The sequence below is a fragment of the Hyperolius riggenbachi genome, chromosome 1 (assembly GCF_040937935.1).
Source record: "Hyperolius riggenbachi isolate aHypRig1 chromosome 1, aHypRig1.pri, whole genome shotgun sequence".
Classification (NCBI taxonomy): Eukaryota; Metazoa; Chordata; class Amphibia; order Anura; family Hyperoliidae; genus Hyperolius; species Hyperolius riggenbachi.
In genome coordinates this window covers 455,639,124-455,665,274 of record NC_090646.1, presented here as the reverse complement: position 1 = coordinate 455,665,274, position 26,151 = coordinate 455,639,124, and the positions used below count along the sequence as shown (strand labels likewise).

Genomic DNA, 26,151 nt, shown 5'->3' with positions numbered 1-26,151 from the left:
GGACTCACCTTCCAGCCCGAGTCCAACACTGTCTGTCCTCCGCTCTCTGCCTACCAATAGCCGGGTACAACACCTCTAGATGCAGCATCGCACCGCTTCCTGTATGTCATGTGACATACAGAAACCTGTATGTCACATGACATACAGGAAGCAAGTGGATGCTGCATCTAGCGGTGGCTGTACGCAGCTATTGGGATCAGTAGGCGGAGAGCGGTGGACAGGCAGCATTGGACTCGGTTCAGAGGTGAGTCCAACACTGCTGGTGCCTGGATCAGGCAGTTTATATCGGCGTGTCGTTCGTATGTCGGGCGTTCGTAAACCGAGGACTACCTGTACTAAAGCAGCTTACATTCACTCCTAGTATCGACATTGTACAAAGTTGGTAGTACAATACAGCTACTTAAAGGGATACTGTAGGGGGGTCAGGGGAAAATGAGTTGAACTTACCCGGGGCTTCTAACGGTCCCCCGCAGACATCCTGTGTTGGCGTAGCCACTCACCGATGCTCCGGCCCCGCCTCCGGTTCACTTATGGAATTTCAGACTTTAAAGTCTGAAAACCACTGCGCCCGTGTCCTCGATCCCGCTGATGTCATCAAGAGCGCACAGCGCAGGCCCAGTATGGTCTGTGTCTGCGCAGTACACTCCTGGTGACATCAGCGGGAGTGAGGACATGACAACGCAGGCGCAGTGGTTTTCTGACTTTAAAGTCAGAAATTCCAGAAGTGAACTGGAGGCGGGGCCGGAGCATCGGTGAGTGGCTGCGCGGGCACAGGATGTCTGCGGGGGACCATCAGAAGCCCCGGGTAAGTTCAGCTCATTTTCCCCCGACCCCCCCTACAGTATCCCTTTAAGAGAAAATGTGCCTAATGCACGAACGGTAATATTTCCATGCAGAGGAAGTGCACAGCAATATTACTGGTACTACTGCCAGCAGAGTACAGCAAGTTATTCTGTTAGCGTGACATGCGGTACTAGAGTAATGTGAGTGTTGCTACAATAGTGTCCCGCAACACCTGCACTAGAGGAATGCTATTCTTCTCTCAGAATTACTAGGTGCAGTTACAATATAGCAACAACCAAGCTGAACGCTGTCTGGAGTACTATTAGTAACTTGCTGTCTACACAGTTTTAACCTATGTTAATCAGCACTGAATAAATCTTAGGCTATAGCTAACAGTTTTCTCTGTAGTTGACAATACAGCTTAGAATAGCTAACAAGCCTGTCTAAATACATGCTTCTACAAAACCATTTCAGCACACAACTAATCCTACAAATAGCAGTTCTACATGTGATATACCCTATAAACCACAGTTCTAAGTAGCTAAAACAGAACTAACTGTAGGCAGATATCTCTCCCTGAGGCACAGGCCTGGTCCGCCCATGATGGCAAGTAAGGTGACTTCCTCCGGTGGCAGAAGTCTGGGGACATAACCTGGCAGAAACAGGAAGTAAAGAGAGTGCCTGGCCAACCTATACTAGGGGAAATTGTACCTGGCTAACGTATACTGGGGACAACTGTACCTAGCTACCAATACTGGGGGCACCTATACCTGGCTACCTACCTATACTGAGAATATTTATTTGGGGGCTCACAGCAGCTATAATATGCGGTGCAAATTGTCGGGCGCTGTGCAACCATTCCAATTCGGGGGGGGGGGGGGCATCCTCACAGGTTTGCCTCAGCAGCAAAAAGTCTGGAACCGGCCCTGCTGAGGCATATACAATTTTCTCCCCGTCAGTCTCTAGATTTTGTCACATTGAATTTGCAAATTGCAGTGACTAACCCCTCCTTCCACCACAAGCCCCCCTTCCCCCAAATAAAATCTTAGCAGAGACCCATTCTGCGCTTCCCTCTGAAATGTTTTAGCCGTACTCCCTCCTTACCCCCCCCCCCCCCCGTACCCCTTAGTTTTATGACCATGTGGGCACAAGAGTCCCTGGAGAGAGTACCTCACTGCATGGGATCAAGGGGTAAATAAGAATTTGCAGGCATACTGTTTTTTTTTATTATTTTTTCTTGCTTATTAAAAAAGTTTCTGTATTTTTGATACACTAACACTACATGAATACATGTACACAAATGCACAGTACCATCAGTACAGTAAACCAGTTACTACACTGCACAGCCACACAATCAAGTACACTAAAGAAGATGCAAGTTAACCTCCTTGGCGGTTATCCCGAGCTAGGGTCGGGGTGGAAAACCACAGCTAAGAGCGGTAATCCCGACCTCTGCTCGGGGTAGCCGCCGGAGGCTGTATGCAGAGCAATGCGTGCAGCGGGAGCTTTTCTACATACCTCCCAGGGATCCCGACGCCGGCCGGCATTCTTCTTCCTCTCCTCCGGGGCTCTGCTTCCTGCTGGTGAGATCGCCAGCTGTCGTCATGACAACAGCCGGCAATCTCACTTTAGAGTTGCAGGCCACCCGGAGGATGGAGGCTTAACTGGAGCACTGGAGCCAGGGAGGTGAGTGATTGCTGGGCTGCTGCAGATCTCCCTGGCAGCATGATTTTTTCCAGGTTTTAGGGTCTGAAAGGGTGCATATATAACTATTTCTTTATTATTCCCCCCGCCTCCTCTCCGCAGCCAGCCAATCATGGCAATTGGCTGTCATAGGCTTCAGGCAAGCAGGAGATTTGTGTGCAGCATGCACGCAATCTCCTGCAATAGCCGGCCCCAGGACTTGACACCAATTGGCGTTAGGCGGTCCTGGGGCTGCCGCTGCTATCACACCCATTGGCGTGACGCTGTCTTGAGGTAGTTAAAAATGAAACTGAAGACTGTGCTGACTGGTATTTAAAGGACATACGAGGCAATGCAATAAATCTATCTTTGCCTACCTAGGGCTTCTTCCAGCCCCTAGAAGGCACGTGTGTCCTTTACCTCAGCTCTGGTCACTGCAGTATCACCGCCCTCCCCAATGGGTTGGCATCTTCTGTGCATGCGGGCGTGAATGCACCCACGTCATCAGGAGCCTACTGCACCTGTGCAGTAGTACTGTGCAGGCGCAGTAGGCTCCAGATGATGTGGGTGTGCTCAGGGGCGTTGCTAGGATTCTAAGAGATCCGGGGCACTTTGGGCACTCCAGATGGAAAATGGGTGTGGTCACGTACCAGAATGTGGGTGTGGTCATGGGTGAAGCCAAATTTAGATGAACCTAACAGCGGTCTGAGTAGGCCTTCCCAGCAAAATGTTGGATGAAGCCCCCTCTCCATTAATACAAAAAAAAATGCAGCATATCACATAAATAGGCAGTGTCACTTGAACATAACTAGGCGGAGTTACCTGGCTACTGTGCTGACTGGTCTGGCTTTCTGCTGGGTGAACTAGCCTGGTTATCCGGCAGCCCCCATAGCATTCCCTGACCTTCTAGTGGACCCCATCCCATGCTCCCACAGGCCTCCCATTGAGGCACCACAATACCCACCATACCCCCATAGAAGAACTGCATGCCCAATACAGGTATCAGAGTGCCCAGCATGGCATCACAGCACCCAGTATGCCCACATAGAGGCATCAAAGCACCCAGCATACCCAAGATTGATGCACCACAGCTCCCAGCATGGCCACCATTGAGGCACCACAACTGACTGCCGAGGGACATCCGGGGCATCCCAGAATAGATCCGGGGCACGTGCCACTGATCTGTGGGGCTAGCTCTCACTTGGGGCAGGCACAAGGGGATTGGCTAATGGCTATACTGCAGAAACTGCCTACAGAGACAGGAGAAGACCAGAGCTTCAGTGAGGGACACATGTCACTTACAGGGGCTGGAAGAAGAAGCCCCAGGTAAGTAAAGATTGATTTATTGTGTTTACTCCTATGTCCTTTAAATACCAGTCAGCAGGCTACAGTTTCATTTTTAAGAATGAGAACTGCTGAGATAACTGTTAACTTACCCTCTTCACCTCATATATCCTTTAAGCATCTGTACTGAAATAAAGCGACAACGGCTATGCACCACTTCCTGCCAACCTCTCTATATTCTATCCTTTGGAGCAGCAACTAACTTACTGCCATGTGGGTAGACAGGGGGCAAGGCAATGCCTCAGTCCACCATGCCTCTCCAGTCCAGACATTATTATTATTTTTTTTTTTAAAGATTCAGTGTACCATAACCTGTTTACTACAGCACCAGAATCTGCTTATGACTGGCACCAGTTATACAATTCTTCTCATCAAAATTCACCATGAAGCAGTAAAACGTCTGCAATTTATGTGACCACATACAGACAAATATGAACAGGCCATATGTCTCTGAAGATCAAACAAATATTACATGCTTCTCTCTAGCAGTATATTATTTTTTACACCTGTATATTTTATTTATGATGCCTTTCTCTGTGTGCTGTTATTATATTGTCATTTTAGAATGCAAGTGACTATAATATTCCTTTTCAGGATATTATAGCATTGTTCTTTTTAGAAGTCTGTTAACTTAGTTGGGATACTACCATCCAGAATGCATTCTTTTAAATATACAACAGATAGGATGACAAAATGTAACAAAAAACGAGAAAGTGTGAAATGAGTAAGTGTCATAGTGAACAAAAGAGGGAACCGAATAGGGCTGGTGCCACAGAGAGGGAGAAGTACTGCAGGGGGCATGCTTAGTGAAGAGATTGCAGCACTGCTTGGAATGGAAGTGGCTAGTTGTTGGGGGCTGTATAATGAAGTTAGGGAAGCCGCTGCTAACATAAACTCCAATTACTGAACTTTCAGGCAAAAGTTTCCAATAGTGATGCTCACAGGGATAAATCCATAATGCCTGACAGAAAATCTGGTCCCTTATGATACAGTGTGAAAAAGTTATTTTCTCTTTGTGGAACATCTGACTTAACCCCTAGTTGCCCTAAAGCAGTTCATTGTAGCAGCAGGGCTGGATTTGCCCAAGGCCCACTGTCACCAGCCGCCCCTGACCAATTTCATTTGCCACCCCCTTTAGACTGATACTGCCCCCCCTCCCAGATTTGTATAGGTAACCTGATGCCGTTCTCCCCCCTTTATATGTCATAATGTCATCTCCCCCTTTTAGTACAGTTAGCCAGGTGTGCCCCCCTTCTGTATAGTTAGCCAGGTGTGCCACCACCCTACCCCTTATAGTACAGTTGGCCAGGTGTTCCCTTCCCCCAATAGTATAGTAAGCGAGATGTGGCATCCATCCCTTTAATATAGTTAGCCAGGTGTGTGAAGGTAACTAGGTGTGCCATCCCCCTTTAGTACATAGTTATCCAGGTGTGCTGTCATTCTCCCTCATTAGTATAGATAGTCAGGTGTACCATTCCCCCCCACTATAGTTAGCCAGGTGCGCCATCCCTTTGGTATCTTTAGCCAAATGCCATTTTCCTCTTCCCTCCCCTCCTGGGAGAACCACACAGCAGCAGAAGCATCAGTCACTCACCTCATCTGGCTCCAGCGCTGAAGCTTCATCCTTTCTCTTCTGTCAGCCATTTTGCATCTCTTTTCCCAGCCGGTGTCTCTCACATGTGATATTGCTGCACGTTACCAGTGAGTCACATGATAGGACTCGCCAGCTGGGGAGAGAGAGGCATACAGCAGCTGACAGAGGGGTTGTCACACCAAGTCCATAGCCGCCTATAATGTGCAGAGATAGCAGGGCTACTGTGGACCTGTCCAGGTTTGTGTGCTGCCGGCCAACACCTATTAACTGCTTGAGTGCCGGCCGCCCCTTCTCTTTTGGCACCCTAGGCACTTGCCTATAGGTCCTTGCCACAAATCCGATCCTGGGTAGTAGTGAAGTCATTGGATAAGTATTATAGGGCCTGATGTACTAAAGTCCAGTAAAGTTGCCATGTGCATGGAGCGTGCGGCAATTTTACCATTAATAGTGCAGGAGGAGCATCGACTATTAACCCTTAGCACCACACCCATTACCATGGTAGTGCACGGTGTAATGCGCATTACCATAGCAACGCATTGCCTCAGTAACGCATGTGGTGCTAAGGATTAATGTCTGGTGCTACCCCTGCACTAGTAAAATTGCTGTGCGCTCCCTGTAGATGGTAACTTTACCAGACTTTACTGCATCAGACTCTTAACCAGCAAACAGTGGTCTATAAAAATATGGCGATTTGTTAATAAAGCCATTTTTGCTTCATCTATATATTTGCAAAAATGTCACATTTTTGTGAACAGGAGAATATTCACAAAACCTTATAATTATTTTTGTTTTACATACTTGTTTTTGCAAAATGCATTAACATCAAAGGGCATCAGAAATGTCTTTTCACAAACAAACAAACAAAAATGTTCACGATCATTTTAGTTATGTTAAAATTCAAGGTATTTTTTGCTTAAAAGTTTTCTCAGCCGAAAACAGTTTTGTGTAATATCTAATGAGCAATGTCAGCTCCCATATTTCTCCTATGACAGGTTCTCTTTTGTCTCTAAATCTATAATCAGAACAACACACATTTTGTTGTGCAACAGTTAATCATAATATTGGAAGATCTGAAGGGCAACTGAAGTGAGAGGGATATGGAAGCTGCCATGTTTATTCAAACAATACCAGTGTCCTGGCAGTCCTGCTGATCTTTGGCTGCAGTAGTGTCTGAATCACACACCTTTAACAAACATTCAGCTAATCTTGTCAGAATTTTGTCAAAATGTAATATCTGATCTTGAAGCTAGTTCAGAGTCCATGACTTGAAGTATTAGTAGCAGTGGATCAGCAGGACACCCAAGCACTTTTTATTAAAAGGACATAAATATGGCAGCCTCTATAACCCTCCCACTTCAGTTTTCCTTTAAAGGCTTGTGCACACACAAGTCAGCTGAGCGAGTGATCCATGCAGCAGATCAACTTGACCGAGCAATGGCCAATTTCTTTGTGCATGACGCTCCCCTGCCCACTGCATGACATCACATAGGCACCGCTCTGTCGTCCCTTCATACCCTCAACCCCACCCCCCTCCCTCACACAGCAGCACTGTACTGGCTAGTCCAGTGATGTCACCCAAGGGGATCAGGTTCCAATCCCCAACGGGCAACATAAAAAAAGGAAAAATAAATGTAGTTTTGCATTTACCATATTTTCTCCTATAATCCTTGGTTACAAAACTCGGAACCTTTAAATTGCGTATGCATTTATAAATGTTACAGTAATTATGCATAATGATTAGAATAAATGTTACTATAACTCAGGCACATATTTGCAGTAATAAGCACAATTAAAACAGTACATGATCCTATTAAAGAAAATGTAAGTCTTGTAGCAGTATACAGTTTCCGTTACCTATCATGGAGAGTGTAGAAAAATATACAGGTACACACTGCTGGCTACAAGACATTCAAGAGTTAACTTGACTTTATCTGCAATGCTAACAATGTAGACTGAGACCATAATGTAACTGATATAGTTGTTAAGGTGACGTTGAAGACAGATGGTTTAAAGAAGACTGAAAAAAGAAAGAAACATTGTTATGGCTTTGTAGTTTTTCTCCCCTTTAAAAAATATTCCCTACTATCTCCTCGATGTAAACGCCATGTTGCTATGGCAGCACAGATGGTACTTAACTCTAGGCTCCAGCAGAAGGTGAATAATAGACATGCATTCTTTGTTGAATAAGCAAGCAGCTGGTTTTCGACACAGCCCATTCAACAAAGTACAGATGGGTTGATTATTCGAAGCTTTTCAGTGGTGCCCCTTTATTCACGTAGACACTAATTACTTTGGATTGTCATGCGATGACCTGCACTCAATCTGAGGGAAAAAGCATACTGTACTGGGCACACGCCACAGCAGCACAGCAGCCTCTAGCTCCTTGGCTAAAATGGCCAGGCTGAGTACAAACGATTTTATAGATCGGGCCCTTGCGAAGGTGACTTGGATATATTTTGGCATTAAAATTTAATAGTATCTGCAGCAGATTTTTTTTCCCCTCCCTCTCTTCTCTCTGCTTTCTCTACGGGTTGTGCTTATAAGGAGATCCGTTTACTGAAAAGTGGGAGGAGATTGACAGACAAAATCTCCCCTGTATTTTTTTTTCCTTAAGACCTAAGCTACAGCACAAAGGAGAGATCCGTGTATTTCAGCAGACATCACACGCTTGGCTGCTGCACAACCTGCCAGTGTGGGAAGATTCGCCAAGATCAGGTAAAGCTACTCGCTTGCTGAATCCCTTTAGACTGTCATTACATTATATCATATGTATATATTATGAGCAATGCAAGATAACTCTTCAGAAAACATTTATATAGCTGTTATGAAAATATATATGCCTAGTCATATGTAACATAACATTGTAAAAAAATTATTTTGACGTGTATTTTGCTGCACTAAATGTGTGTTCATTCTGTATATGTTTGCTCTGTGCTTGTCTGCATTCAATGCATCTGCAATAAGAATAGGAAAACATACTTCTCAACAGGGAACAGCAAGATCTTTCCAAGTAGATATCTCTGCAGCATTCACTATGGGGAACATATAAAAAGCACTGTAAGACAGTAATAAAACAACTGGCACAGACGTATGTTTTCAATGGGCTTGAGAGCTTGTATCCCTATATGAAACAAGATAGCACTACTATGCCATGCTAGGATGTGTGTATATATATATATATATATATATATATATATATATATATATATATATATATATATATATATATATAATCAAACATGATACATACTTTCACAACAAAGGCAATAGTATCTATATGTCCTGCACTATACCAAAGCTTTTTGATATCAGTGTTAGTATTACCACTTAGCCATAAGGTTTTCTATATATTTTATGTTGTCTCATGTGAAATGTTTGACCTAAAAGCAGAAATGAAAAGCGTTATTCTGTTTTCCTTACAGAAAGTCACCCTTTATTGTCAAGAAATGACACCCTCATGGACAGGTAATTTCTTTCTACTTCTACATAGTACTATATAGAAGGTCTAAAGTTTCCTATAGTACAATTCTCTCTAAGTATCCTTTGACTTATGGATATCCGTTTTATATATATATATATATATATATATATATATATATATATATATATATATATATATATATATATATATATATACATATATATATAGATAGATAGATAGATAGATAGATAGATAGATAGATAGATAGAGCTATATATTATATATAAAACATGTTTTTATGGTAGTAGAATATTGTACTCCCTGGCCCATTTTTACTAGGTGGAAATTACAGAGTTAATGCATTATAGAGTTAGGCTTGTTTTACTGTCTGCATAAGCATATTTATTGTTATATATGTTATGGGACTGTAGGTAAAATTATAGATGCAGCTATTATTTGATTATATGCTTTTTGACCTTTCCATGTATTGCAATTACCATATATTATGCATTAGATTTAACCTGATTTTATAACTATATGAATGCTCAACTGCAATAAGTATGTGTCTGTATATTTACAAATATGGTACATACTGTAGTACAATGTAAATCAACATATAATTTTTAAAGCTGAAACATTTGAAATACCAAGGTTTGACTGGATTGTTTTAGCTTTTATTGTGGTTTAGACTGCCCCTTATATCAGTGCTTCTCTTAATGCAACTACATCTGTGCTATTAGCTTCAGCTCCGGGATGGGATTTTAAGATGAAAAGAATAGAAGACTTTTTTCTCCCTTTCATTCAGCCATAAGGCTTGGAGGCATTTTAATTACATCCTTGCGTGGTTGGTGTTAGGAGCTTATAATTACACTTAATGTATTGTTGATATGCAGTGAAGATGTGAAAAAAATTCAAATCAAATAAAGTATTTTTGTTAATCAAGAATCATATGAATAATATAAGCTGAGAAGTGTTCAGGAAGACTACAATTTGTGCCTGCTTCAATTAATAACTCTATTATTGAGTCATATTCTTCTTGTTGATAGCTCTCCTTGGCAGTGTAAAGGTTAATTTCCTTAAATCAGAAGAAAGGGCTATGCTGTTGATGTGTGCCTTTATTAAATTTGAATTCCGCAAAGCCCATATTTTATTGGAATTTTTCCTTTAGCTTATTCATCTGCTCCATTTTGATTTGGCAGAAATGTGAATTTAATTGTCCCACAATCTCTTGGGAGTACAAGATTTGCAGAGCTATCTACTCCAGATATTCGACAGCTGCTGCATGGAGCCAGTGCTGTACAGGAGTTTTATTACAGAATTTTTATTTCTCTGTTTGAACAGATTGTAATGGCCACACAAAGCACTCACATAGTACTCCATCAAACCGGAAATGTTGTAGCACTATAGGTTTATATGTTTTAATGTTGTATGAAATCAGAAAGTCATACATTTTAAAGCAAATGATGTGATGAGTTATGATTAAGAAACAAGTGACTATATTGGCTAGAGGACCAAATGATTAGTCTATATAGCAGAATTAGTGCCCAAAATACAATTCACCTTTACTGTTTAGTTTTTTTTTATTGTTATGCAAGTAATTATTGAAGTGATTTGTACTTGTATAAACAGGAGATACTAATAATAGATACAATGGCAAATAAAAGTAGATGAGTAGTTATACAATTAATTTTGTTGGCTATGTCTCTCTTCTGCTACTATAATGCATACAATGTTATGTCTACCATCATATAATAAGATACAATGTTATAAAGGACATAGTGTCTCTTATATAATCTATATTAGCCAATAGATTTTTTTTAATATTAAAGGTACCTATCTATTGCACTGTATATGAACTGGAGAAGTATTAGTAAAAAGGCAAATTAAATGTTTTTAATTGCATTTGATTGTATGTTTTTGAAGCATAAATATGTTTTTGTAGTCTTGTAATCAGTTTATTTTTATGTCAGATGGATTTTTATTGTAATTTGTAAAGATGTGAACTGGCAATTTTTCAATAGAACATAATTTAGTCATTTGAAGCTTTATTTCCATTACATCTTTCACTTGCTCATCCTTTTGAATAGCAGAGATGCAGCCAAGTGTCAGTCAAAATGTCTATTTTCTAGTCGGCTGGATGAGTAATAAAAGCTTCAAGATTAAAACAGATGCAAATATATGTGAAAATGACTATTTTCAACCAAAAATGTACCATAATGAATAGATCTCTAAGAACTGCACATGAAACAGTTTAATTGAGCAACTGTCATGCAAATGCTGAACTTTGCTTATATTGGCCATTAAGATAAATGTTTCTAATGCTTTCATAGAGATTTTTCTCATTTCGTTCTGCTCTATAAGCTACATCACATGTTGGGTCCATTTATTACATTTTTTAAAATACCAATAGAATATTTCAAGTCAAAGTGAGTGATTGTCCTTGGTTAGTTTTTGTCAAATTCTATGTAAGAAGCTATATTTTTGTTTTAGGCCATTGGCCTTTATTTGCCAAAATTTGCTTAATTACCCCATTGCAACCATTTTTTTTCCAGTTACCAATTTCTAGTTGAAGTTTGCATATGATTGGCTGCTCATTCCTTTTTAACTGCAGGCTTTCTTTATAACTGGTTGTCAAGGGGTAACTCAAAGGGTTCTTGGTCCAGTTGTATTAAGTTAGCAACTGTTAGCGGTCCATATATGCTCTACAAAATAATTTATTTATAATATATTTATTTATAAATATTAATAACAGTACTTTAAAATGTATACTGTACAGGCAAAAAATCCCTGATTGTCTGGTGTTGACTGGCTCCTACCAACTGCTTTCTTACACTCCTGTTTGATCATTTACCAAGCAAGAAATTTGTGTGTTAGGTAAAAACACTATACAACCCCTTACATATGTTTGTAATGGTTTTCATAACTGCAGGCAAGAAGAATAAGACAAAAGTGTCAAAGACTATGAAGGATAAATGCGACTTTGCACAGTATTGTGTAGAACATTAGACGTGGAATGGTAATAGAGGTATCCTGTTGGTATGGAAATACTGAAATCGCTGCTGCTGTTATAATTAGCAATGAAAGTTAATAGAACAGATTGTTTAAACATGTTTAGCCTGCAGTTTCTACTACTAGTTCCATTTATAGTTCACTTAGACAAATGTAGACAAATGATTTTATAGGGCACTTAGACAAATGTAGACAAATGATGAGGCAAGGCAGAAAGCTAATCTATATGAAGTGCATATGGCACAATAAGTAGGAAAGTTTAATTAGTTTACAGAAGTTTTGGCAAAACAACAACTACATTAACAACAACAAAAGTTAAGGGATAATAAAAGGTGATGCATTCAAAATAATACTGATGTGGTTTTCTATGTTTGTTATGGTACAAAGTTATAGGACAGTATATGAAAGTAGACATTACGCCGTAGAACCAGCTGGCCTAAAACATATTATGCATCAGTTAACCTTTTTATTACAGCTTTCCACTGCTCTATAGATAGCTAGGTTGGAGCAAGGCTATGAAAATTCAGTCTCTTGCAAACTCCTGAAGAGTGGAGATGTGGTCTAGAGAAGGCAACTCCCACCCGGGACATCTGTGACCATCTTTAATTACTGACCCTATAAGGACCGGGTGATCATTTTCAGACCAAATCTACCATAGTGACTACTTTAACTGCATATAATAAGAAAAGTCCTCCAATCTTTTTTCAGTGCTGTAGGGCACACATACAGTATGTACTGTAAAAATCCCCATCTACACCAGCAAACTATTTGCTTAAAAAATGCTTTTCAGCATGAATCCCATGAAAAGAAGCAAAAGTAAAAACAATAACAAAAGATCATTTTACAACACACTAAACTCATATAACATGCATCATTGGCCACAAGGTACTGCAACAATTGGATGCAGAGATGCAATACTTTTGCAAGACTGGAATGTTGTGTAAAGGTTTGTGTAACTATGACCACTGGCTGTAGACTTGAGAAGGTGGATGGACTGGAAGGTGGATGGACTGTGAGGTGACTACCATCAGAGTATTCTGCTGGTACAGTGATATGTACAGTAAATATGAATGATCTGCTTGGCTGAGCTTTTGAATTCCATTTCATGAGTGAGGAAGAGAGTTATGCAGGGCTTTTTATCTTCATCCTACAAGAGTGGTTATCCAGTGATTACCTGCAATACACAATAGAAATGATAGTATGTACTATCAACTGTCATCTTAGTTCTGCTAGTACCTTCAATACAATGAGCAACAAAACAACTAAAATGTTGGTAGTGGGTAGCACCTTTGCCTTGCAACAGTTTAAGTTGCAGGGTCAGTCCCTGTCAGAGCATTATCTTCATGGAGTTTCTGTTTTTCCCATGTTGATGTACATTTCCTTCAGGTACCATGGCTTCCTTACCTCACACATCCTAAAAACACTTGTTGCTTGCTTGAATGACTTTCCCCAAAATTGGCCATTATTGTGCCAAGGACATTAGACTGTTAGCCCTGTTGATGTCATTAGCAATGTTATTTGCTTAAAGTGTCTCTGTGAAGCATTATGGAAACAGTGTATTACACAAAAATATTATTATAATATCTTAGCGCGGGCATTTTCCAGCCTCTTTAGGAATCTCCAGTGCTTCCATGAATCCAAGTCTTTGATAGGCCAGCAATATTACATTTTGTCTAACCAGTGCCTTGATCAATAAGCAGCTTTGTTATCAGGGTGGTTAATCAGAGGGCTACTGTGGTAGAAGAAACGGAAAAAAACACAGAGACACCGGGAGCCCCTATAGTGTATTATCTCAATAAAATGGTCTAGGCGTAAGTAAAATACTACTCACAAGTATGGGTTGCTGATAGGCAACCACTGTAGTAGGCATATGGGGAAATCCCGTCCCCACTCGGTCTTTTCGAAGAATGGTCGCAGCTCCTTTGGAAAAAATCTTTTTGCCACTATGTGGCAAAAATAACACACCCACGATGTGGGTTGTTAGACAGTAATAGTAAACAGTAGGAGGCGCCCTTGATCAGTTGTATTGCATAGAGTAGCGTGTATAATAGGTAGTATAGATCGCCTACCTTATGAAGAGACTTCACTCAATGGAAAAGAGGAAAAACATTTATTGGTAAGAAGCACCCTGGACAACGCGTGGACAGAGGCTCTGGGCGCCAAAAAAAGCCTTTGTCCAGCATTGCAGAGCACCGTACTTTGACCTGATGAAGCGGTTTATGCCGCGAAACGCGTTGTTCAGGGTGCTTCTTACCAGTAAATGTTTTTCCTCTTTTCCACTGAGTGAAGTCTCTTCATAAGGTAGGCGATCTATACTACCTATTATACACGCTACTCTATGCAATACAACTGATCAAGGGCGCCTCCTACTGTTTACTATTACAATCAGAGGGCTACCTTTAACAGGCCACCTATTATAATTTATTTGTATAACAGTCCTAATCAATTCAAATAATGCCATTGGAGGGCTGTGAAGAGGTAAGGCTGCTGTGATCCAAGAGTCCACTAATATCAATATAATACATCACCATGTGGACTCTGGACCTCTTTTGTTTTATTGTTTAAAAACACTTTGCCCTACAGAGAGAAGTCATGTTTGGCTTCTGCTACTATCCTATTCATCATATTGTTCTCTGTAGCAACATTTTAAAAGTTCAATGAAAGAAAGGATGTGTTTTAATATACATCATTACAGGGCTGGAGAGATCCTTTAAGGATGTATTGTTTGCCCTAATTAGCAGGGCTGTTCTAATTTGAAGAACTGCAACCATTATCCATCTTTACTGCCATTGGGCCATCCCATTAGCATTTCAGTGCCTTTATATACAAAGATAAATACACTTCTGACTGGACACTGTGATTAAAACAAACATATTTATTAGCCACAGCAACAACAATCCCAAAAACGAAAACCTTGATTTTGCATTAAAAACAGGTTTAACAAAAAGCATTGCTATACCTACCAATTATGGTATTATTTGCTGGATATATGAAATGATTGATATGTGCAAAGGAAAGTGTACCTTAATAAATCAGCAATAGCAAGTGTAGATTTCTAGTGAAAATGCATGTCAATAGAATTGCAGATGTCGAAAGAAATACGTTTTTTACAGCATTTAGGAAAATTTAGCGCACAGTGACACTTAATGCTTGGATATAACTGTTCAGGATGTACAAGACCATTAAAAAAAATATAACCAAATACACCAGCGAGGAACAGAAAAGACTAACAGACTAATAGACTAACATAACAACTAACATCTAACCACTTTACTGCCCTCTGCTGGCTACTTTAAATAATCCCTTCACCATAAGAAATAATTCCATTTAATATTTTTGCACCCCTCTGGAAATCACCAATAACACTTTATATATTGTAGAGGTGAGCCATCACAGGTAAACAAGTCTTTGATAACATTTTGACCTTGCAGCACTTGGTCCCCGGTTCGATTCCCAGCCAGGGCACTATCTGCATGGAGTTTGTATGTTCTACTCATGTCTGTGTGGGTTTTCCCTGGGCACTCTGGCTTCCTCCCACATCCCAAGAATATGCAGACAAGGAAATTGGCTTTCCTCTAAATTGGCCCTAGATTATGATACATATACATACATATTGTCAGGGCCGGTTCTATACTTTTTGCTGCCTGAGGCAAACTTGCGAGGATTTCCCCTCCACCCCCACCTGATTTGGAATGATGGCACAGGACCTGACAATTTGCTTTGCTTCATTTAATGTTCTCACATGACATGCTGCAGCCCAGCACAATAGCACACTGGCTGGCTGTGAGTCTTGTTCTCTTTCTACTCTGTCTGACAAGAGTGACAAGACTACGCACTCTGTACAGCACTGCGGAAGAATGATGTTGGTGCTATATAAATACTAAATATAACAATAATAATATATGGCAGCACTGCATGAATTTAAGGTGGTTGGCAGACTGGGCATACATTCCAGCATCTATGCCACCCTGCCTGAGGAGAAGCATCCAGATATTTTGTGTAACGTGCACATGTTTTGGTGGCTTTATTGTCACCAGTCTTTTATTCCTAGTAGCTCTGGAAGTATGTGAGTACAGTTGGATTAACATCAGCATATGGTTTAATTTTCTATCTGCTTACTCAATATTCTGTTCAGGTACCATACTATTACACTACTACACACAAGAGCTGAAAATATGTGTGCATGTAATGTCTGTGCTAAGATACTAGTATAGGGTTCTCATGTCACATGCTGCTGATAGTCATTTATTACAGATGAACAAGAGGTCTGCATGAAACATAGGGAGGCACTGCAGTCAGCTCTAATGTCAGCCTACAAATGCTTTCTTGGTAGATATTTATTAGTGGCAAGTAAATAAATACTGTGTCAGTATAAAGACTAAACAAAATATGCTTCCTGAATGCTGAACACAACAACTCTCAGAATAAATAGATAGGAGTAAGCTGTGCTCACCAGTGAACTGAACAGATAACATAATGGATGTAGCATAAAGCTCTTACTGATCGGAGATCTCCTGCGCGATGGAGGTATGTGTCCAGCCTGCCGCTGCCCGCCCGCTGCCACTAATGATTGCAGGAGGGGGAGCGCTAAGAGTAGAGCCCGAGGTGAGGGAGGGGGGGATTTCCCCCCTCCCCGCTGATCTGCCACACTCTCCTCTTAAGTTGCGACCCCTCCTGCCCCCCAACAAGGCCCAGAGAGGGCCCTAGCCCCCCCCCCCCACACACACACAGGGGCAGGGGTCGCATCCCCTATTGTTATGCCCCTGGTTCTGTGTCTTGTATTTTCTATCTATAATGCTTTGAGTGCTAAATGTTTTAATTTCTTTTTTTAGTTGCTCCTTAAAGTTAGTGCTGTAGTTCCTTAGTTCCTTGCACTCACCCATCCACATCAAGGTTTTACATTTAAAGTGGAACTGAACTACCTTAAATGCTACAAAATCTTTACTAAAATTAAAGCTGTGTTGTGAGTCTTAAAGAGGAACTGCAGTGAAAATAATGTAATGAAAACAAGTGCTTCATTTTTACAATCATTATTTATAAATGATATACTGCAGGCAGGCAATGTCTGTGGAAGGAGATGCAACTTTTTTGGCAGTTGGAAACAGCTGTTATTTCGCACATACAACAAGGCTTCCACAGTGTGATGTCAGTACCTGGGTGCTGACATCACTCTGTGGGAGGGGTTTCACCACAATATAAGCCACACAAAGCCCCCGATGATCCGTTTGAGAAAAGGTAAAGATTTCTCATGGGAAAGGGGGTATCAGCTATTGATTGGGATGGAGTTCAATCCTTTGTTACAGTTCTTGATTAAGCTAAGTACATACAGGGCCAGATTTAGGCCAAGGCCTCTTGGCCATGGCCTAGGGCACCACAGGAACAAGGGCACCAAAGCAGCAGGCTAAACTGGTGCAGCATTTGCAAGCTTGCAAATGCTGCAATGCAGGGAGAGTAGGCGAGCGCCTGACCTCCCTGCTGCCAGTCACCTGTGCAGTGGCCACGTTGCTCTCTGTGGATGTTGGCATTGTGGTGGCCAGTGGGCAGCTATGGACTTGGGCAGCATTGGAGGCGGAGGGTAAGAAGCTTCTGCACTGAAGATGAGCAGCGAAGTGAGTGACACTGATGGCTGCTGCAGTGTGGAGGCGAGCTGTACTGAAAGAGGGGAAGTGGGAAAAGGAGGGATTAAGGGAGTCATCAGGCTACCTATATTGGAGGGGGAGGGGAAGGGGTCATCAGGCTACCTATACTAGAGGGAAAGAGGGGAGGGGTCATCAGTCTACCTATACTGGAGGGGGGTCATCAGGCTATCTATACTAGAGGGAAGGGGAGGGAGGGTTCATCTAGCTACCTATACTGGAGGGAATGGACTAGGGGGTCATCTCACTACCTATACTGAAGGGGGGCAGCTGGTGACATTGGCCTTGGGTAGTAAAGAGTACAAATCCAGCCCTGAGTACATACATACAGTTTCTGTTGCCCAAATGGGATCAGACCTCAATCCCTCGGGTGATAGTTCATGGCTGATGTTGTAAAGATGGGTCACTAGCCTCCAGACAAGAAATGCTATGGGAGGGGGGGGGGGTAGGTACAGCAAGCGGAACATGATAGAGCGGGGGGTTTAAAGAAAGAGAACAACGGTGTTGGGCAGCATTTGGCTAAGATGATCTGGCATGCCGGATCTCTCACTGACACATCAGGGATGGTGGGGGGTGCTGTACACACGCAAGATTTTTAGGCCGTCTCTAGCAGCCGTCTCGGCTGAGTTTAGTGAGTGTTCCCCTCAGCACAATACTTCTATCTTTTCTTTTCCCAATGTTAACCTCTACATGTCCTATTGTGTACTCTATCTATCTCCATATGGAGTGCAATTACATAATTGTGAGCGGCATGCAGGGGGTCACACAGGGCCTGCCAGCCTATTAGGAACTTTCTCCCAAATTTCTGCTCTAATTAATTTAAGAGGACAGTTGCATGGGGACATTTACTGGGGTGGAAACTGGCAGGTTCAAGTGGTAAAAGACTATATGATGATTCAGAGTTAATAGGAAGTGTGTGTGTGTATGCGTGCGTGCATGCATGCGTGCGTGTGTGGGGGTGTGTGTGTGTAAAAAGGGGAAGGGAGGAAGAAGAGGGGGGTCAAGAGGAAACAACAACTTACAGTGAGTAATAGGAAAATTATACATTTCAGAACGTACTTTTTTTCTCCCAGAGTTGGCATCTATCCTGTTATTGAACAAGCATTCTAAAGAGGAATGGTCAATGTAATGTAAGTAATTCTGAGCAGATGCAAATTTTGTGTAAGTTTATGCAAATGTATGCAGCTTGGAACTGGACCTGTCAAAATGTAGCAGCAGTCACATTTTGCTGCTCCATTATTAAACTGCATACATTTTCAGAATATTCAATACAATGTGCATCAACTCAAATTTATGTGCATTTTCTGTACTATGCATAAGAGAGCAAAAGCTGGGAGGGAGGGAGGAGGAGCAAGAGAGCAAGGGTGAGGTGTTAAAAAAGAGGCTGAGAGAGAAGGAAAGGTGGTCCAGACAGGTATCATTTTAAAAATATTCCCACATGTAATATGAGCAAGCAAAGGAGTTGCTGCATATATATCATATTCTATACTGGGAATAGTCACATCTGTGCAGGAGGTGATGGAAAAGCAGGCCAAGGAAAACAGGTGCAGAAAATGTTGATTATCTAATGCACAGGAGATCAGTGTAAATGCAGATCTACAGCAAATGACATGTAAAATCCACAGGGACTAGCTACAAAAATAGGCCATATCTATTCATATTAATAGTACAGAGAAGCTGTCAATGAACATAAAGGGACATGGATGGAAAATGTGCACTCTCCATGATGTATCATCTAATTATTTTTTTCCTGTTGGTTTTTTTTTTTTACTGCAGGTGTTCCTTGCAAATGTTGCTTGCTTTTGTGGCTCTAAAAATGACTAACTACTTTTTATGACATCACTGAGAGCCTCATGGTACACAGTTAGAAATGTAAAGTTAATTATTTTATAAGTGAACATCTTGATTTTCACTTTAGTTGTACTCAGCTATAATAAATTTATAGATTAAAAAAACAAAAACAAAACAGGTAGTGGCATAGCCTCATTCACAGGGACTGTTTACATGATGGTTGTAATTTGGGATTCAGTATCATGCTAGCTATATATATATATATATATATATATATATATATATATATATATATATATATATATATATATATATATATATATATATACAGTGGGGTGCAAAAGTTTGGGCAACCTTGTTAATCGTCATGATTTTCCTGTATGAATCATTCGTTGTTATGACAAAAAATGTCAGTTAAATATATTATATAGGAGACACACACAGTGATATCTAAGAAGTGCAATGAAGTTTTTGGATTTACAGAAAGTGTGCAATAATTGTTTAAATACAAATAGGCAGGTACATAAATTTGGGCACTGTTGTCATTTTATTGATTCCAAAACCTTTAGAACTAATTATTGGAACTCAAATTGGCTTGGTAAGCTCAGTGACCCCTGACCTACATACACAGGTGAATCCAATTATGAGAAAGAGCATTTAAGAGGGTAAATTGTAAATTTCCCTCCTCTTAATTTTTTCTGAAGAGTAGCAACATGGAGGTCTCAAAACAACGCTCAAATGACCTGAAGACAAAGATTGTTCACCATAATGGTTTAGGGGAAGGACACAGAAAGCTATCTCAGAGATTTCAGCAGTCTGTTTCCACAGTTAGGAATATATTGAGGAAATGGAAGACCACAGGCTCAGTTCAAGTTATGGCTTGAAGTGGCAGACCAAAAAAAATCTCAGATAAACAGAAGAAACAAATGGTGTGAACAGTCAGAGTCAACCCACAGAACAGCACCAAAGACCTACAATATCATCTGGCTGCAGATGGAGTCACTGTGCATCATTCAACCATTCGGCGCACTTTAAACAAGGAGATGCTGTATGTGAGTGATGCAGAGGAAGCCTTTTCTCCGCCCACAGCACAAATAGAGCCGCTTGAGGTATGCTAAAGCACATTTGGACAAGCCAGCTTCATTTTGGAATAAGACGCTTATGCTTGGAGGAAAAACAACACAGGATTCCAAGAAAAACACCTACCTACAGTAAAATATAGTGGTGGTTCCATCATGCTGTGGGGCTGTGTGGTCAGTGCAGGGACTGCGAATCTTCTCAAAGTTGAGGGATGCACGGATTCCACTCAGTATCTGCAGATTCTGGAGACCAATGTCCAGGAATCAATGACAAAGCTGAAGCTGCGCCAGAGCTGGATCTTTCAACAAGACAAAGACCCTAAACACTGCTCAAAATCCACTAAGGCATTCATGCAGAGGAACAAGTACAACGTTCTGGAATGGCTATCTCAGTCCCCAGACCTGAATATAATTGAAAATCTGTGGTGTGAGTTAGAGAGCTGTCCATGCTCGGAAGCCATCAAACCTGAATGAACTAGAGATGTTTTGTAAAGAGGAATGGTGCAAAATACCTTCAACCGGAATCCAGACTCTCACTGGAACCTATAGGACGTGTTTAGAGGCTGTAATTTCTGCAAAGGGAGGATCTACCAAATATTGATTTCATTCCTTTTTTGTGGTGCCCAAATATATGCACCTGCCTAATTTTGTTTAAACAATTATTACGCACTTTCTTTAAATCCAATAGACTTTATATATATGTTACGGCCAGAACCCGAAGTGTGGCCACTTCTAGTTCTGGCCGGCCACTTCGGGTTCTGGCCGGCCAATATGCGAAGTGGCCGCAGCGCTGCGGCCAATGTGAGAAATGTAATGTTTACAGCCGTCTCGCCCGGCCAAATTGATGACAAACTTGCTTAATTTTAATGAAATGTAGCTGGCGGCAATGTCATAGAATAGATGAAGCCGCCGGCTTTCGCGCACTGCCTCTCCCCGATCCCCCCTCCCTCCTCTCGCCGCCTCCCATTACAATACGTAGCAGCCGGGCGGGGACATGCAGCCGGAGAGTCGTTCGTCGCAGCAGGGGCAGCAGAGCGGGGGAGGCTGCAGACATCGCTTCTGCCAGCACCCGCTCTGCAGGAACGGCAGGATTCCCCTGCCGCGACGAACGACTCTCCGGCTGCATGTCCCCGCCCGGCTGCTATGTATTGTAATGGGAGGCGGGGAGAGGAGGGAGGGTGGATCGGGGAGAGGCAGTGCGCGAAAGCCGGCGGCTTCATCTATGACATTGCCGCCGGCTACATTTCATTAAAATTAAGCAAGTTTGTCATCAATTTGGCCGCGGCGAGACGGCGTCAACAAAACATTTCTCACATTGGCCGCAGCGCTGCGGCCACTTCGCGCATTGGCCGGCCAGAACCCGAAGTGGCCGGCCAGAACTAGAAGTGGCCACACTTCGGGTTCTGGCCGTAACATATATATATATATATATATATATATATATATATATATATATATATATATATATATAAATATATACTTGCTGATGGCCCAGCGTTGCCTGGGTATGTATTTGGCTGCTGTTGACTCCGACCACTTTTTCCCTTACACATAATTACTTAATTACTCAATGACCTAATTTGTGAGCTTTGCGGTCTTTGGCATCAATAATTTGCATTGAAATGAAACTAATCTGATTGGCTGTGACTCCATCCCCCTTCTGAATTTGAACCCCAGTCACACAATGACCAACTTACCAGGTTTGAGGCTTGTGCTACTAACAGTGCAAGAATGGCAGCAATTAAATATTCCCCTAAAAAAAATCAATGGTTGAGTTTTGATTGGCTTTTGTAGGCTCCACCCATTTTCTGAATATTAATCCCAGTCACCCAGTAACCAACTGTGCAATGTTTGAGAACCCTACCATAAACAGTGTAAGAATGGCCGCCGTTTACATTTTCCCAGTAAATATTGTATTTGTCTCCGCCCACTTTTTGGTTATGGGGATAAAAAGTATCCTATATGTTATACCAGGTAATGTACTATGTGTGTGCCAAATTTCATTCAAAGCTGTTCAGCCATTGTTACCTAATTGAGTAACAAACATCCAAACATCCAAACTTTTGCATTTATAAGATTAGTGATATATATCAGTGGCTTAGCAATAGTTATAGCAGCTATAGCTGCTGCTATGGGGCACTGGAGCATAGAGGGCCCAGGTGGTAAAATAACTTTCTTGTGTTTCTCCACCCTTTGACTATGTATCTTTGCCCATGAACTATGTGCAGTGCATAAATTGTAATTTGCCCAATTAACTCATGTACGTAGGGTAGGGACAGGTGGTATTGTTTAAAAGTGCCTACATGTGAGGGCCCCATGAACATTTTGCTATGGGGCCCTATGATCTCTAGCTATGCCACTGGTATATATATATATATATATATATATATATATATATATATATATCTACCCCGTGTTACATAATTTTGCACAGGGACCCATAGCTCTGTAGAAGTACCACTGAAGTGTACTATGGCCATCATAAATACTGAAACGCAAAATGTTAGTATAAATACGTTTATACAATATTCTCAGCACGTAAAGGCAAGTTATGCTTAGACTTACTCTTTTCAGTATAAATATAATATATACCTCCTTCTCCCTACAAGTATATTGTTGAAATGACAATCTCTGGAACTTTAAAAATCTGACTTGCAATACCATTCCTTTCCCTGTGACAGCTCAACTGGTGACAAGGTGCCATGTGAGACTGAGACAGCAAGAATCTGGAAAAGCCTAGTCATACAGAAAATACAGAGCAGAGGCACATAATAGAGTTGGCCTGCAGATGGGTCTAAGGTTGCACCCATGCAAAAAAGGTGCAAGGAAAAATGGTAAAATGCTAATATAATATCAGTAATTTTACCAATATTCTACTATCACTCTATGGACTTGAATCACTAAACCGTGATAACTCGAACATTACACCTTATCAAAGATATCACACCTTATCAAATTTAACATGCCTTATCAGAGTAGCATAGCAAGTGCTACGAACTTATGCCTGCTAATTGGCAATGGCACTCATCCTGCCCTGAGCCCCTGCGGGTTTGTAGCGCTCGCTGTGCTACTCTGATAAGGTGTGTTACCTTTGATAAAGTGTGATATTTGAGTGATCACGGTTTAGTGAGTCCAGCCCTATGTATCAAAATTTTCCCTTGAACCCTCCCATATCTATGTCTTACCTAATCATTACCACTGCCCACCTACTTCTAACACTAGCCAACCTCACTCACAAATATTTTGCATTAGAATTCAGCTACAGAATAGCCTAACTTCAATGAACTACTGTTCCCAGCATGTCCACTCTTCCTACAGAGTTCCGCTACGATGTAGAGGAACTGCATGAACAAAGTGGTGGAGATTGCCCCAGATTTTCTCTGCAATCTGTACGACGGCAAGCAATGATAGCTGACCTACTATCCTCAGACCAGCTTATATTGGCCATTTAAGCTGTATGATTTAATTTGTATGATTTCCTGGGTTAGCTGAAAACTGTCTGGTGTGTAGCCTTATCATCATCTTTGTTTTGGTGTGCCAACTACTTGTGTTTTTTAAATTGGTCTGATACAAAACCGGGGCAATCTATAATCTCCATTCTAAACCATGCTCCTGTCAGCCAAAACCTGAGGGTAATCCCCCAAAAGTCACTTTCTATGTATGTAGTAGCATAGCTTTGAAAAGAAGTCTTTCCGTCTCCAGCAGAATCTACTTTTTAACCATAAATACATTGTCATAAATTAGCTGATGTGTTTTTCTGGCGTCTTAATGAGGCAGAGCTATTTGTGTTCTGCAGTTCTGTGCTGTATGCTAATTTGCACGCAGGAGGCTGGTGAGCTGCACGTTAATGATATTTTGCTTTGTTAGAGTCTTAGCAGATACATGTTTCACCGCTTCACATGTTGGAAGGTATACCATCATTTTTTTTTCTAATTCCACCTTGTAGAATGACTGTAGAATGCTCTTTGACCTTTTACAATTTTTCCTCTCTAGTGAAAGCGCTGTCCTGTAATTCAGAATGTGTCCTTTCAAATTATTCAACTGTCGAAAATGTCTTCAGATGGTGTGATCAGGGATTTGCTCTATTACTTGTAGATGGGAAAAACCCGAAACAGAGGCCATTCTGCAATTTAATGGGATCAAACACATTACAAGCTCCTCTTAGAAAATATACGTTACTGCTGACCTGACTTCTTCCAATTTGTATACTGTATTCAGCCGACCATACTACCCCATAATCTATCTCTTTTGTTCAAATAGTGACAGGCATAGGAAAAGAAAATCCTCTTATTTTAACTAGAGATTTAAAGGAAACTTGTCGTTAGTAAAATACACAAGATGGCCCGTGTGAGAATTATATACAGTACATGATGCCATTGCTGAGCTCCTTTTGAAGAAGCTACTTACATAGTCAAATCAAATCAAATCAAAGATAGCTTTATTGGCAAGACCAAGATTTACACAGGCCTTCCCAAGCAGGGGAAACGGAGGGCATGGAAGGGGGTGGGGTAGGGGTACAGTGGGTTAGCAGTTCATGGACATTTTTTAGGTTTACAGTTTATTTATGCTCCTCTCAGTCTGTGGCTTGCTGTGACATAGTGTCGTGTGCAGCGCTTGTCACTGTGGATTCCTCTTCTCCTAGTTGAATGTAGAGTTTTCTTTCATCCTCTAATGTGTGAAAGTCTGGAAATAGTTCCATCAATTTCTTAACGAAGGTTTACCTGGTTGTAGTATATGTGGGGCAGTGGAAACGAGTACTTGTGATAAGTTATCATGATGACAAAATGAGTTGGCTGTAATGCTTTTTATGCTACTGACCTGGAACAAATTTGCAGGTCAGGAGTCCTGACTTTGCTGTGAAATTGAGGTTGAGCATAATAGCCAGGGAGCTAACATTTTCAGATGAAGTTCAGCATCATTTATTTGAAATTGCCTAGTCACCTGAATGACATTATATGGTGTTGGACACACTGCTAGGAGACCCAAGAATTAAACTTTTATGGTAACAGAGTTTTAACATTATAACTGTAAAATTGCATATACATTCATTTTGAATTTTGTCAAATAATTTATGGCCTGAATAAACACTCTACAATACATTGCATTGCTAACAGTGTTAAATATGTCATATGGACAATCATAAAGGGAAACAAACAGTAATAATATCACCCTTCTTCCATAACTTCTCCGGCAAATGTGTCTCTCCCTAATTATAGAGATACAGATTTCCCAGCAAGCTCATGGGGAACCAAAAGTCCTAGGAGTGTGTAAGGAGCTGAAAGAGACCAAAAAGCCTCCTTAGTCCTTACTAAAATGCTATGCAAAACAGAAGTTTGCCTTCTTAAAACAGAAGGTATTTGCAATTATTCAGGTTGGAGTGAGCTCTGAGTTGTCCCATAGTGCGTCAGTGCTGAATATGCAAATCATCTTTTTGTTGTCCCTGTCCCTGATAGCTAATCGTCCCTGTCCCTGATTGGCGCAATCGTCGATGCCGGCACCCTGCCTCGGGATCATGCACCAAAGTTACCTCCTTCATCCCCTGGAGCTATACAAGACCTGCTCTTTAGGTGCAGGTGCTGGTAATGAGCAGAATGAAACATTCCAAAGGTGTGGTCCCCTTCTGCTCTAGTCACCAACTGCTATGGAAAGTTTAGTAGGGATGTCCATCCTCTTTGAGCTCTTCCACTCACTTGATTTCCTTCTGGTCCTGCATCTATTTACAGCCAAAACTTTGACAACCTTGTCACCCCACCTCAAGCTTTTGCTGAGTCTATACACTTAGGTGGCGTATTAATTTTACATGAAACATGT

General features: G+C 41.3%; 1 long non-coding RNA gene across 1 annotated transcript in view; it reads left to right on the top strand.

Moving 5' to 3' along the window:
• The first annotated feature begins 7,590 nt into the window (after window positions 1-7,590).
• The window catches only part of LOC137520625 (uncharacterized), an 80,950-nt gene continuing 62,389 nt past the window's right edge, over window positions 7,591-26,151 (top strand). The window contains exons 1-2 of the long non-coding RNA XR_011021905.1: window positions 7,591-8,119; window positions 8,827-8,869. This is a non-coding gene — a long non-coding RNA (uncharacterized lncRNA). The remainder of the gene's footprint in view (window positions 8,120-8,826; window positions 8,870-26,151) is intronic.